The 14,732-nt window shown below is 37.7% G+C and overlaps 1 pseudogene; it reads left to right on the top strand.

Annotated features, from left to right (window-relative positions):
• The first annotated feature begins 373 nt into the window (after positions 1-373).
• LOC102862617 lies at positions 374-2,749 on the top strand (annotated as a pseudogene).
• The last annotated feature ends 11,983 nt before the right edge of the window (positions 2,750-14,732 follow it).

The raw sequence follows: 14,732 nt of genomic DNA on the forward strand, positions 1-14,732 counted from the left end.
ATTTCCTGACTGCTGGTGCCAAAAGAGTTGATTGTGGAGCCAAGTAAGCTGAAAATTGTTAGTAACCTTAATCTCTTCTCTTCATAATGCTGCTAATGGGCCCTGTTGCCAGAATCTTATTGTTGTTTAGTTCTTTTTGTTAAAAAAATTATTATGTTCAGGCAGGGCCGAAGCCGAACCAGCAAGCGGGTCGCCAGCGCGCACCAGGCGGCTCCGTTGAGACCCAGCTGGACCCCAGCGTCGCCTCCGCCCCTGCGCCAGAGAGCGAGCTCCCCGCATCTCCCGCTGCATCCACTTCTTGGGGCCAGAAGTGGGAGAGCCTAGTGCGAGAGACCTCGGACCGAGCGCAGCCTTCTCCGCCGCCCGAGCCACCATGAATCACTTCAACAAGGGCCCTTCCTAAGGGCTCTCGGCCGAGGTCAAGAACAAGATTGCATGCAAGTATGATCATCAGGCAGAAGAAGACCTTCATAACTGGATAGAAGAGGTGACAGGCATGAGCATAGGCACCAACTTCCAGCTGGGCTTAAAAATATGGCATCATCCTCTGCGAACTTATAAACAAACTACAGCCTGGCTCAGTAAAGAAGGTTAATGAGTCTTCATTAAACTGGCCTCAGCTGGAGAATATTGGCAACTTTATTAAAGCTATTCAGGCAAGTTGTGCCAAGAAATCTGGAGAACAACCACTTGGCCAACTGACTGGAAGAGGTCAATATTTGTTCCCATCCCAAAGAAGGGCGACCCAACTGAGTGTGTAAACTACAGAACAATAGCATTGATTTCACATGCAAGCAAGATTCTACTGAAGATTATCCAAAAATGACTGGAACAGTACATCAGCAGAGAACTGCCAGAAGTCCAGGCTGGGTTTAGAAGGGGTCGTGGTACTGGGATATTGCAGCTGATGTTAGATGGATCTTAGAGAATACCAGAAAAATGTCTATCTATGTTTCATTGATTATGCAAAGGTATTTGACTGCGTGGATCATAACAAACTGGCTGACTCTGAGAAGAATGGGAATCCCAGAACATTTAATCGTGCTAATGTGAAACCTATACTTGGACCAAGAGTCAGGCGTCAGAACAGAACAGGGCAACACTGCATGGTTCAAAATTGGAAAGGGTGTACGTCAGGGATTTGTCCTGTCTCCATACCTTTTCAACCTGTATGCAGATTATCCGAGAGGCGGGGCTCTATGGGGAGAGGCGTGGCGTTAGGATTGGTGGATGATCTATCAACAATCTGTGTTATGCAGATGACACAACCTTGCTCGCTGAAACTGAGGAGGACCTCATGCACTTACTGCAGAGGGTCAAGGACTGCAGCCTTCAGTATGGACTGAGGCTCAATGTCAAGAAGACAAAAATTCTCACCACTGGACCAATCGGTAGCATCAGGATGGATGGTGAAGAGAATGAGATTGTTCACAGCTTCAGTTTGCTCGGCTCCACAGTGAACACTCTTGGCAGGAAATAAAAAAACTTATTGCGATGGGAAAGTCTGTGGTTAGGGACCTCTCCAAAATACTCAAGAGCAACAGTGTCTCTCTGGAGAATAAGATCCGCCTGATACAGGCCATGGTTTTTGCAATCACTTGTTATGCATCAGAGAGTTGGACAATGACTAGGGAGGATAGAAGGAGAATTTTCACCTTTGAGCTGTGGTGCTGGAGAAGAGTATTGAATGTACCATGGACTTCCAAGAAAACAAACAGATTCACCGTAGAGAGGATTAAACCAGGCTGCTCCTTGGAGGCAAGGATACTGGGGCTTCCTCTGACATACTTTGGACATGTTGTAAGGAGAGACAGGTCTTTGGAAAGGAACATCATGCTGGGTAGAGTGGAGGGACAGTGCAGGAGGTTAAGACCCTCTATGAGGTGGATTGATTCAGTGACTGGGATACCCGGGATGGGTGTGTCAGAGGCAATGAGATTGGCACAGGATAGAGAATGGTTTAGGACTGTTGTACATAGGGTCGCTAAGAGTCGCAAACGACTCGACGGCACATAACAACAACAACAACAACAACAACATTCAGGCTTATGGCATGAAGCCACATGACATATTTGAAGCGAATGATCTCTTTGAGAATGGAAACATGACCCATGTTCAGACTACACTGGTTGCTCTCGCTGGTCTGGCTAAAACAAAAGGATTTCATACAACCATTGATATTGGAGTTAAGTATGCAGAAAAACAAACAAGACGTTTTGATAAAGGAAAATTAAAAGCTGGCCAGAGTGAAATTGGTTTGCAGATGGGAACCAACAAATGTGCCAGCCAAGCAGGGATGACAGCCTATGGGACCAGGCGGCATCTTTATGATCCCAAGATGCAAACTGACAAACCTTTTGACCAGACCACGATTACTCCGCAGATGGGCACTAACAAAGGGGCCAGCCAGGTGGGAATGTTGGCACCAGGGACAAGAAGAGACATCTATGATCAGAAGCTAACATTACAACCAGTGGACAACTCAACAATTTCTCTACAGATGGGTACCAACATGCTTCTCAGAAAGGAATTGAGTGTGTATGGGCTTGGGCGGCAAGTATACAATCCCAAATACTGTGCTGCTCCCACAGAACCCGTCATCCACAATGGAAGCCAAGGAACAGGAACAAATGGGTCTGAAATCAGTGATAGCGATTATCAGGCAGAGTACCCAGATGAGTACCATGGCAAGTACCTGGATGACTATCCCCGAGAGTACCAATATGGTGACCAAGGCATTGATTATTAGAGTCACCCAGAGAAGCTCAGTATTTAGTCCATTGTTTTTATTCCATGAGAACCAAGCTAGCCTTGAGTAATTTTTATCTTGTCTTCCTAAAAACACTATTATGCTTATTATACCTAAAATAAATATTGCCTTACATACATTCCTTTTTCCTTTTTCTGCCTCTTCCCTAAATAGTTGCCTTTTAGTGCTGTAACTGTTAAATCCTACAGCATAACCGATAACTCGCATATGAAGTAAAAAGGAATACTGTGAAAGGGGAGTACTCTTGTACAGCCAATTCTTTTATTAAAGATCTATGCATTTTTACAATCTTGTACTTAAACTGGTATTTTCAACCAATAGGAAACTTTTTTAAAAAAAACAAACAAACAATTTAGTATCTGGTTTCTACATGGAAGACTAAACTCATGCTTATAGCTAAATGTGGTCTTTGCCAACTAAATCTGAGATTTTAGGAATTTACATATCAATGTTTTACAGTATTGTTTGCTAATTTTTAAATAAAGTCATGATCTGTGTGCATTTGTGAAAAAAAATTATGTTCAATTTACACCAATGAAAATGGTATTTATATATATGTGGTCCCTATGAGAGAGAATTGGTGATAAGATTTAGATTAAGCAGCAGCATGAGATTAGTAGGTTTAGTTCTTAGCAATGAGTTCTGTAAAGTTAAGGGTTTATTGTTCAAAATAGCTTTTCTAGCCAATGACTTTTATTTTTCCATATGGATGGGTAGGGATATGTGAATAGGATGTGCCAGCCTATTCATGAGTGGATCAGTTAGTCTCACTATTAAATTAGGTAGATTCAACAAAAGAATTTGAGAATCTCACTACCAGCAAAGAAGCAGAGAATACAGCTTGTCCTTCAGAGTCTTGAGCCAGTCAGATCTAAGTAAAGCAACAGCAACCACACCAGAGAACCAGAGACTTGATATGAGACAGAGCTGACCTAGGGACTGCAACCCGTAACACTGGCCTAATACAGTGAGGCTGAGAGTGAAAGGACTGCAAGCATGCTTCAGAAACTGTCCTGACTGAAATTGCGTCCAGTGGACATCTGAAATTGTATCCTGCTAATTTCCCTAATGAACCCCATTATTGAGTATGAGTCTGTGTGCTGTATAAGCTTTTGCAATGGATTTTGTACCCAGTAAAGCAGTAAGATTAATGTTGATATTATTAAAAAGAGGTATGGGTGCATGGGTAACGGGCCTGACCTCATGGGAATTAGTTTTGTATTGTGTATGATGATGGGGTCAGTTCTCTTTGTGTGATTAGTAGAGACCAGGAAAGGACATTTCCATGCTTCCCTTGTTCTTTTTACAAGTGTTTTAGTAAAAAATGGATGTCTAATAGCCCTTTTTAGGGAGCACAAATAACACATTTAAAATTATAAAAACTTGAGAAAATTATCTAGATTGCATATTTGAAAAAAATGAGACATACATGATTATCTAGACTAATATGAATTTAAAATGTTAGATTGATACTATTTACAATATTTAATAGCTTTACATTTCTGTGTAAGGGATAACATTTTCATAATGTCATAACTAAAGGCACAAAATATACATAAAATTTGAAAGCTGTGCTATATAGACTATATTATTCATCTACTATATATAAACATATATGCTTATATTTAAGTAGTTTATTACCTAATTCTTTACTATGATAATTTTTCTGATTTTGTGTAGGTCAAAAAATAGTGGATAAAACACATTAGCATGAAGGTCATTGTACTGGATTTCTGCTAGGTGATAAAACAAAAGAAAATTTCAAGACGACAACCATGCAAAACATCTGGCATTCTGTCACTTGCATATTTTTATAATTAATCTGTACATGTGCTTTTGTGAGACTGTGCCAGATGGACACTGCAATTATATACTACACTGAATTACAGCTCTCAGAGAATATTTCAATGTCTCTGCTTACCCTCATTCTATACTCTGAGAAAGGTTTACAGAAGAGAAAAAAAAACACCTGGAGGTTGGGGGGGAAAAATCCTTATCTGTCTCAATGTTGCTTTGATCAGTGACTAATCGACATTTTAGCAGAATATTATGGAATTTCTAAATACTTTCGTCTCAAAAATATCTAGATGTTTCCACACTGTGAATACTTCTGATCTTTACCACTAAGGAACAGCAGTTTGATTTACCACAGACTGCATTTTTCATAATTGGGAAACTATTAATTCAGGTTAAATATTATCACACAAGAATAAATAATCTTAATAACATTTTTTGTTGATTGCTTTCTTATCATTATGAACTTGAAGTATTACTACTTATAATAAGATACTAGTCCTGTTTGCACAATAGCTTATCTCCAATGGATAATGTCAGTTCCCTTCTCAGTACATATTTTTATAATCTCCTTCTTAACTGAGTAGTGCTTATAGAAAGCTTTAAATGATATTTAATGTATTCAATGTTGGGCTACCAAATAAAAGATTAATAATTCAAATTCATCAGCTCCTCCTTGGAAGAAAGATGGACAGCCTCTTCATTTAAAGATTTACAGTCTCAGAAAAGCAATGGAAGATTGCCAGAGTGAGGATTGTCTGAAATGTGACAGGTTAAGTTTGATTTGGGATTTGGTGCTTTAGGTTTTTTTGCATTTTAATGTATGATACTTTGAAACCTAATAGCACCAGGCTACTCCTTGGAGGCAAGGATTCTGGGGCTTCATCTGACATACTTTGGACATGTTGTAAGGAGAGACAGGTCTTTGGAGAGGGACACCATGCTGGGTAGAGTAGAGGGACAGCGCAGCAGGGGAAGACCGTCTATGAGATGGATTGATTCAGTGACTGGGGTAATCGGGATGGGTGTGTCAAAGGCAATGCGATTGGCACAGGATAGAGCAGGGTTTAGGGCTGCTGTACATAGGGTCGCTATGAGTCGCCAACGACTCAACGACACATAACAACAACAACAGCAACAGTAGCACCTGGAAAGTTTTCACCAAAGTAAACTCATTGTTTATATGTCAAGTCCATCCTATCTTATAGCAACCATCTAGAAGAGAGTAGAAGAACAGTCCTATCCAATTCTAAGGCTGTAATTTTTAAAGAAGTAGACTGACACATCTTTCTCCTATATCATAGCTGGTGAGTTCAAACTGCCAACTTTCAGTCAACAGTGCAGTGCTCTGACATTTTTGTGATTAGGGATCTTAGAAAGTATTAAATGTCTTACATTTAATTATATTATATAATCATGTGCACACACCCCATTCAATTAAAACAAACAAATTCTATTCCAACTTCATGGTGTAAAAATTTGGCAGTGAGGAAGATAAGTTGAACAATGACAATAATTTAAATAGTGACAGAGCCAGAAATGAAACATATGTCTCACTAGCTCCACAACTTGCAAACTTTGAGGCTACCGTATTAATAAGCTTATAATTTAAAGTAGAAACACAGATCTTTAATGTAAATTATTATTTTGAGAAACTAGTTTCCTCTTAGGATCATACAACTATTTGATGAAGAAGCTCTCTAAGCATGGATTCTTAAATCACATTGCAAATATATCAATCTATCTAGATCCTGGAATAAAAAAACAAAAGAAAGCAGATGAATTACAGAAATTTTATAATGCTTTCAAATTTGTGTAAATATTTGGACAGTTACCTCATTGGGTGTGTTAACTCTTTTTTTAAGATGAAAACCCTGGGGTGATGATTCTTTCGGAATAGGTAAGGAAAGTGTGAAATAGTTTAAATAGAAAAATTTCATCAGTCTAAACAGAAAAACTTCATTTGTAGGATACATGGAAATCTATACTACAATTAGTTTCTGTTGTGTCATTCACACTAAAGATGTGAGTAAAACAAATTGTAGATTTCTATGGTGTCTGAATTGCTAAAATGCTCATATTAAAGCTACTCATAGTTAGAACTTTTCATATATTTGCTATAATATCCAAAACTCTTTCCCATAAACAAAGCATATTTAAACATCAATTGAACATTCTCTTTTTTCCAATGACTATGATTGATTTTAATGAATCTGACCATTTGAATAACCATTGAATGCAAAGTGAAAACATTTCAAAAAGGTCTCTCAACTTTGTAAATATATTAATATGGTGGTTTATTTAGAAGATCTATCTAGAAGAGACAGCTTTTATTTAATAATTTGAATATGTAACTTGAGTTTGGAAGTGTTTCCAGACAATATGAATTCTGATCTTTCCTAGACCAACTAAACTGGTTGAATTGGTTCTTATCATGCTAGTTGAATTACCACTTCAAGTTTCTCAGCTGGGTAGGAAATATTAAAAACAAGTTAAGACAAGTCTGAAGATCAGAATCTCCTCAAATATCAGAACGAACACTATTTTAAGGGATGTTCAGAAGGATCATTTTAAACTACTTGAGTCAGACTCTACTCTTTGTTCTTTTTTGGTCTTAAAATGCAGAAAATTTTATTAGAAGACTTCCATGAGAATAAGAATAAATAATTTAAAAGTTACTTTCAATAAAATTTGCATTTTAAATGTAAATATGTGCTTCATACGATGTAATGCTGTATTTGGCAATAAAGAGGAATGAACAACTGTAAATGTGACAACATGAGTGAATTTCAAAATAATTATGCTGAGAAAAAGGGGGGCAACCTATGAAATAGGCATAATTTCACAAGTTTGGTTGGCATATTTTGAGACATAGGTCATGTTGTTGTTGTTGTTGTTAAGTGCTGTTGAGTCTCATGCAACTCATAGCAACCCTATGAAGGAGAGTCCTCAATGTTTCGGTGTTTTTTATCCTCTCTCCAGGTCCTTAGGGTTTCTGGAGGCAAGCTATTATGGAAGTGGATGCTACTCCTCCTTCCAAGCTTGTTTTAATCAGGGAGCACCACCCCACTCTATCCTCCTCTTTGGGTACCCAACCATTATTGCATTTGACACATCAGTGTCGCAGTGTTCAGCTTCACAGCAACCACAGATTACCACTGTATGGCAAGTAGACACACCAGGGCTATATGACCTAGAGGAATGTCTGAACAAAAACAATGAAAGGCCTGAGGGCTGTGGATTAAAAGTCACCCACCTTTGGTTTGGTAGCATCGCTTTCTGTCCACTGGGCCAGCTTATCTCTCTCTATGTTGATGTTATTGTTAAGTGCTGGCACGTTGCAGGCAACTCATAGCGACCCGATGAAGGAGAGTCCTCAATGCTAGAATGTCTTTCATCCTCTCTCCAGGTTCATAGGGTTTCCGGAGGCAAGCTATTGCATTATAATTAAAAAAAAATATTGAAGAACATTATTGAATTTGTATTACAATGTATTCTATTTTTTGAGTTGTAGATAAACTCAAATAAAATGCACTTAAGACACATTTAGCTATCACTTACTGTCAAGTCCATTCTAACCCATAATGACTTTATACTCATGTTTTACTGCTTCATAGTGTTTCCTAGACTGCAGTCTTTGTTGAAGCCTCCTGCCACTTCCTGTTCCCATGAAGTAGGGTTTGTTTGTGTTGTTATGTGCCATCAAACTGCCTGAAACTCATAGGAATCCTGAGTACAATAGCTCTGAATCCTGCCCTATCCTGAGCCAGTCTCATTGATTCTGACACACCTATCCTCATTACCCCAGTTACTGTGTCAATTCATTTCATTGATGATATTCATCTACTGCACTGTCTCTCTACCCTTCCAAGGACGATGTCATTCTCCAAGGACTGAACCCTCCACAACACATGCCCAAAGAATGTGAGGAAGAACTTCAAAATCCTTATCTTCAAGGAGAAACTCGGTTTCACATTCTCCAAGACAGACCTGTTCATTCTCTTAGTGGTCTATGAAATGTTCACCACTCTTCTCCAGAACCACAACTCAAATACATCAATTCTTCTTCTACCATATTTAGTAATTGTCCAGCTCTCTGATGCAATAGTAAGTAATTGGGAAGATAATGGTCTGGATCAGGCACACCTTAGTCCCTTGACTGACATTATCACTCTTTAGCACTTTGGAGATTTCACTGACAGCTGATTTTCCCAATGAAATGGTTCTTTCTGACTGTTGTTTCCAAAAGTGTAGATTGTGGAGTTGAGAAAGCTGAAATTGTTAACAACTTGAGTCTTTTCTCCATCCTTCATAGTGTTGCCAACTGGCACAGAGGTGACAATCTGTATTTTCTTGATTCTGTGCTCCCATCCATATTGAAGACTACTGTTCTTAACTTTCTGCAACAAATGCTTGAGGTCTTACTCAATTTCAACAAGCAATGTTGTGTCATCTGCATATCACAAATTGTTGATGAATCTTCCTCCAATCCTGATGCTGCATTCCTCCTTATAAAGTACAGACTTCTGAGTGATCTGTTCTGCATATAAAATGAAAAGTTATGGAGACAAGATGAATCTCTAACACACTCCTTTTCCTATTATGAACCATGCAGTGCTTCCTTGCTTTCTTCTGACAACTGCCTCTAGGTCCAAGTATAAATTTCTCATGATCACTATCAGTGTTGTGAGACTCTCATTCTTCCCAAGGTTAGCCAAAATTTGTTTGATCTTCATAGTCAAATGCTTTTGCATAGTCAGTGAAATATGGATAGACATTCCTTTGGTACTCTGTGCTTTCAGCCAAAATCCACGTGACATTGATGATAATGTCTCTAGTGGCACAGCTTCTTCTAAACCCAGTTTGTATTTTTGGTAGTTCTCTGTTGATGTTCTTGTTCCAAACATTTTTCAATAGTCTTCAGCAGGATTTTTCGTGTATGTGATATTAGTGATATTGTTCAATACTTTACACAGTATGTCAGGTCACCTTTTATGCAATTGAAATAAATAGAGATTTCTTTCAGTCAGTTGGCCAGGTAGTTAGTTGTTCTCCAGATTTCTTGGCACAACCTGATAAGCATATCCAGGGAAGTGTCTGTCTGTCAAAATAAGTTAATTAGTATTCCATCAATTCCTGGGACCTTGTTTTTTGCCAATTCCTTCAGAGTAGCTTGAACTTCCTCCTTTATCACTATTGCTTCTTGATCTTATACTGTTTCATGAAATACTTCTATGTCAGCCAATTATTTTTGGTGCAGTGACTTTGTGTACTCCTTCCAGCTTCTTGGATCGTTTAATATTCTGTCCATAGCATCCTTAAGTATTGCACCTCGACTTGAATTTGTTCATTAGTTCCTTCAGCTTAAGAAATGCTGTAAGGAAGCTCTGATGACCTAGTGGCAAGAAGCTGCACTGCAATCCCAGAGATGTGTGGGTCAAGTCCACCAGATGCTCTGCTGGAGAAGGAGGGACAGTCTCCTCCAGTACCAGTCAAATCTGGTTTGACAGTACACACACACAAAATAAAGTAAATAAAAAAATAAATAAAGAAAGAAATGCCGAGAGAGTTCAGCCCATTTGATTTTCTGAATTTAGCTCTTTTTCATGTCATTATAGTATGTTGCAGTAGGGTAATTGGTGAATTGTTGAATTTTAGTTAGCAGTCAAACATTTCACTGCTGTACCACCAAGGTTCCATCATACATAAACAAACTGAAGGATGCTTTATTAATAGGTGATAAGTATAAATACATCATATTTCATATTGCAAACCTAGTAACAACATAATCATTTCTCCATAGGGCACGATCATGGACACATTTATTAACAAATAACAAATTAAAATGAAAAATATTGTAGTTGTTGTCATCTTCCAATGAGTTGCTTGCCACTCATAGTGACTCTAAAACCTACCCTTTCATGAGCCAGTCTCACTGACTCTGACATACCTATCCCCATTTCCCTAGTTACTGTATCAATCTATCTCATCTCGGGTCTTCCTCTTACATGCTGTTCCTCCACCCTTCTGAGCATGATGTCCTTCTTCAAGGACCAGTCTCTTTTGGCCATGTGCCCAAAAGTGAGGTGAACTTCAAAATCCTAGCCTCCAAGAAGAAACTTGGTCTCACTTTCTCCAAGACAGAGTTATTGGCTTTCTTGGCTGTCCATGATACATTCAAGATTTCTCCAGCAGCACACTTAATGGTACCATTTTTTTCTGTCATCATCAGTTATTGAAAATGAAAATGTAAATTTATAATATCTTTCTAAGGAGGGGATAATTTCTCCCTATCCCTTCCTCACAGGCAAGAAACATATTAAAGGAGATTTAAGCCAAAGTAATAGCAATACTTTTCACAAGATTGCCTGAATAAATCAATCATATGTGGATATTGAACAGATTTCCTCAAAACAGTTACTAACAGACTGTTATATTTATAAAGGCTTTCTCCATTGTCTCTACTTCAGAACAAATGACAATTATTCAGCCCTAATGCATGTCTACATTAACTCTTCCTGTGAATGAGTCTGTACATTAGGTGAAGCAATCATAACAATACTCATGTTTCTCTTTAAATATTCTATACATTTATAATTTTTGCTCTTATTTGATAACAATAAAATTAATCTCCTTCATTGTGACATTAAGAAAACAACTATGATTTAAGATGTACTGAGTGATAAGAGTAGATATTGAAGTACTTTGATTCTCAAAGCTCATTGTTGTCAAGTTGGAACTGACACATAACTGATCTTCTAGTTAATTTCTTAGACTGTAAATTACATGGGAGGAGATTTTTCCATCCCTTCCCAGAGAAGCGGCTGGTGGTCTCAAACTACCAGAGAGAAGCAATAATTGTATTGGCAATACAACACCCTATGGACTTTTCCACCAGAACTCCTAATGCTTAGTTAAAATAAAAACATAAATAAATTTTAAAATACTTCTATGATTACAAAATTTATGTATCAGTGACTGTGACATATGATCTGTCATGCTTGCATGCAATTAAGGTAGACATTGATTAAACACCTTATTTGATAAAGAAGGTGAAAAGAACTATGAATATTAATGTAATTTTATTTGAAATTTAAGTAAAACCTAAGTAATAAAATTGATTAATTTTATAACAGTAAATTCCTACTTATAATTAAAAATGTAATAGAAAATTATTATATTTATTTAATAGACAAAAAGTTCCAGAATAAATTACCTATTTAAAATATTATCTATGAGTTCAATTGGAATTGCAGTCAATGTATCCTATATGAACCAATAGTAACTATACAATTTTACATACAAAATTGAAAGTATATTTTAAGTGTAATATGTAGAGTAAATACTATTTACATTCTTTCCAATAGGTATATTCCTGTGGAATGGAAGGGTTGGAGACAATTTTATGAAGATGGAATGACTTAAACAGGGAGACTAATCAGAATGGAGACAGTGATTATACAAAAGGAATTAAAATCCATTGAATTTTACTTTTTATTTGGTACTCAAGGGCTAAATTTTTCTAAATTTAACCTGACCAAAAAATGTTCAGAGTTCTCAGAGTTTTGGATCTAATTTCATGGTGCTCTCTTTTTTGAGTTCTGAATAAACCTTATCATCAGATGTAATGGAAGAGAGATTTGAAATGCTGCTCTCTGATTTTCTTTGAATAACCTTTAGTAAATCTAATTCAGAGATTTTACCCTGAAGATACTCTGATATTTTCTGGAAAAGCTAGAAGAAAGGCAAAAAATGAAATTAACTTTCGTAGTAAACAGTATAAAAGTTTATTATCTTCTTTCCTTAGCTTTGCTCCTATAAATAGCCATCTCATTGCCATTGTTTAAACTTAGAAACATTCTTTCTGATTCTAGACAAAAGACATTTCATTGCTTTCAAACTGTATGTCAAGGTAGATGTCTCCTGGTTTTTGACATTACATTGCATAAGAAGGGCATGTAAGATGTTTGCTGTTGTTATTACTAAAGTTCATTTTTAGTTATGTGGAAGCCTGGGAAAACTTTATCACTGCATTCTTCTTACCAACAACTTGAACGGTTTTTATTTCTTCAAGGATTTTTAATACAACCTGGTAATTCCTCAGTGAATTTTTATCCTTTTATACTCTAAGCAGATCAAGGTTATAATAAAAATCAAGCAAGCAAGATTTTGTCCTATATTTTGTTTATTGGGTTAATAACTATTTTCTCCATAAAATGAAAATCTGTCAGAGAGTAAAACTCATGTCTGTCTCATCCAACACTCTGTATCTATCATCTATCATCTATCTTTAATTTTTCAGTGGACATTCAGTGCACATTAAACAGCTCAAATTAACATTAATTCCCAGAAAGGACAGTTAATGAATAATAATCAGAGAAAGAATTATGAGAGTCCACATATTACATCATAAATGCGTATCTAGATATGAACATGTTGTTGTTTGCTATTGAGTTGGAACTGACTCACAGCTGACCCTCTAGCAGGTTTTCAGAGACAGCAAAATCACACAGGAGGAAATTGAGATGTAATATATATTGGAATTTTCCAGCTGAGTAAGTCAACACCATAGAAAAGAAACAAATAAATAAATACCTAAATAGGTATTTATTTATACACGCATATTTAAAATTACTCATAAATGAGAAAATGCATGAAAATGACTATATCTGATTTTAAAACATGATCAAACAAAAGCCTATCAAGCAAAATAGAATAATGAAGCAATCTGAAAATCAACAACTGGGAAACACTTCCATACTCTTGTTTGTTGTTAGTTGTCATCAAGTTGACTATGACTCACAGTAAGCCTATAACAACAAATCAGAACCTTGTCCTATCTTGAGTCATCCTCATCATCTCTGATACGATCAAACCCATTGTTACAGTAACAGGTTTTCCTCTTATGTTGACCCACCACCTTTCCCAGCATGGTGTCTTTTTGCAAAGATTACCTCTTCTTGACAACTTGCTCAATGTAAGGGAGACAACTTATATCATCTTCACCTCTAAGGTGAGTGCTCTGCACTTTTAAAGCTAAGAGAACTGAAAAACAATTTTAAGCCTCAAGTTAAAATATTGAATGAAGTGATGGGCAATATATTGGATGATGCAGAAAGCATCAAAAGAAGATGGAGAAAATACACAGAATCACTGTCCCAGAAGGAACTAATTGACACTGAAGAATTTTATGAACAGGAATCAATGGTAATAAAGGAGGAAGCAGAAGCTGCAATTAATTGGTAAATAAAGCCCCAGGAATCAATGGGATACCAATTCACTTTTTTCAATTAACAGATGTAGCCTTGGATGTGTTCACCAGTCTATGCTAGGAAATTTGGAGGCTAGCTGTTTGGCCAAAGGATTGGAAGACATCCATATTTGTTCTCATTCAAAAAAAAGGTGATTCAACTTAATGTGGAAACTATCAAACAACATCATTAATATCACATGCAAGCACCATACTGCTGAAGATGATTTAAAAGCAGCTAGAACAGTAAGTACATCTTCCTCCTTTTGGGCTTGAAGCCTCTCTGTCTTCAACCCAAGGCCAAGTGTGGCTTCCCTGGCTCCTGGAGGCAGAGTCGCCTTTCTCCAGAGACCGCCACAACACAACACAACACAACACAACTCCCACATACACAGCACCATCCTCTCTGGCCAAAGGATCACAGCCACCTGGGAGAACAAATAGGTTTGCCCTGGACGAAGCCAGAGAGGATGTGCTGTATATGTGGGAGTTGTGTTTTGTTGTCTTGTGGCGGTCTCTGGAGAAAAGCGACTCTGCCTCCAGGAGCCAGGGAAGCCACGCCCTCGGGCCAGTCTTTGATTGTTTTTGTTCAGACATTCCTCTAGGTCTTATAGCCCTGGTGTACAAGTTGCCGTCCTGCGGTCACTTGTGGTTGCTGTGAGGCTGAACACTGTGACATGGATGTGTCAAATGTGTTAATGGTTGGCTACCCAATGAGGACTGAGAGTGGTGTGGAGCTCCCCGATTGAACAAGCGTGGAAGGAGGAGTGGCGTCCACTTCCATAAGAGCTCGCCTCTGGAAACCCTATGAACTTGGAGAGAGGGTGAAGGGCACCCAAGCGTCAAGGACTCTCCTTCATAGGGTAGTTATGAGTCGCCTGCGACTCGACGGCACTTAACAACAACAACAACAGAACA

Source organism: Elephantulus edwardii, unplaced genomic scaffold (assembly GCF_000299155.1).
Source record: "Elephantulus edwardii isolate Elephantulus edwardi_28Jun2011 unplaced genomic scaffold, EleEdw1.0 scaffold00198, whole genome shotgun sequence".
NCBI classification, from domain to species: Eukaryota; Metazoa; Chordata; class Mammalia; order Macroscelidea; family Macroscelididae; genus Elephantulus; species Elephantulus edwardii.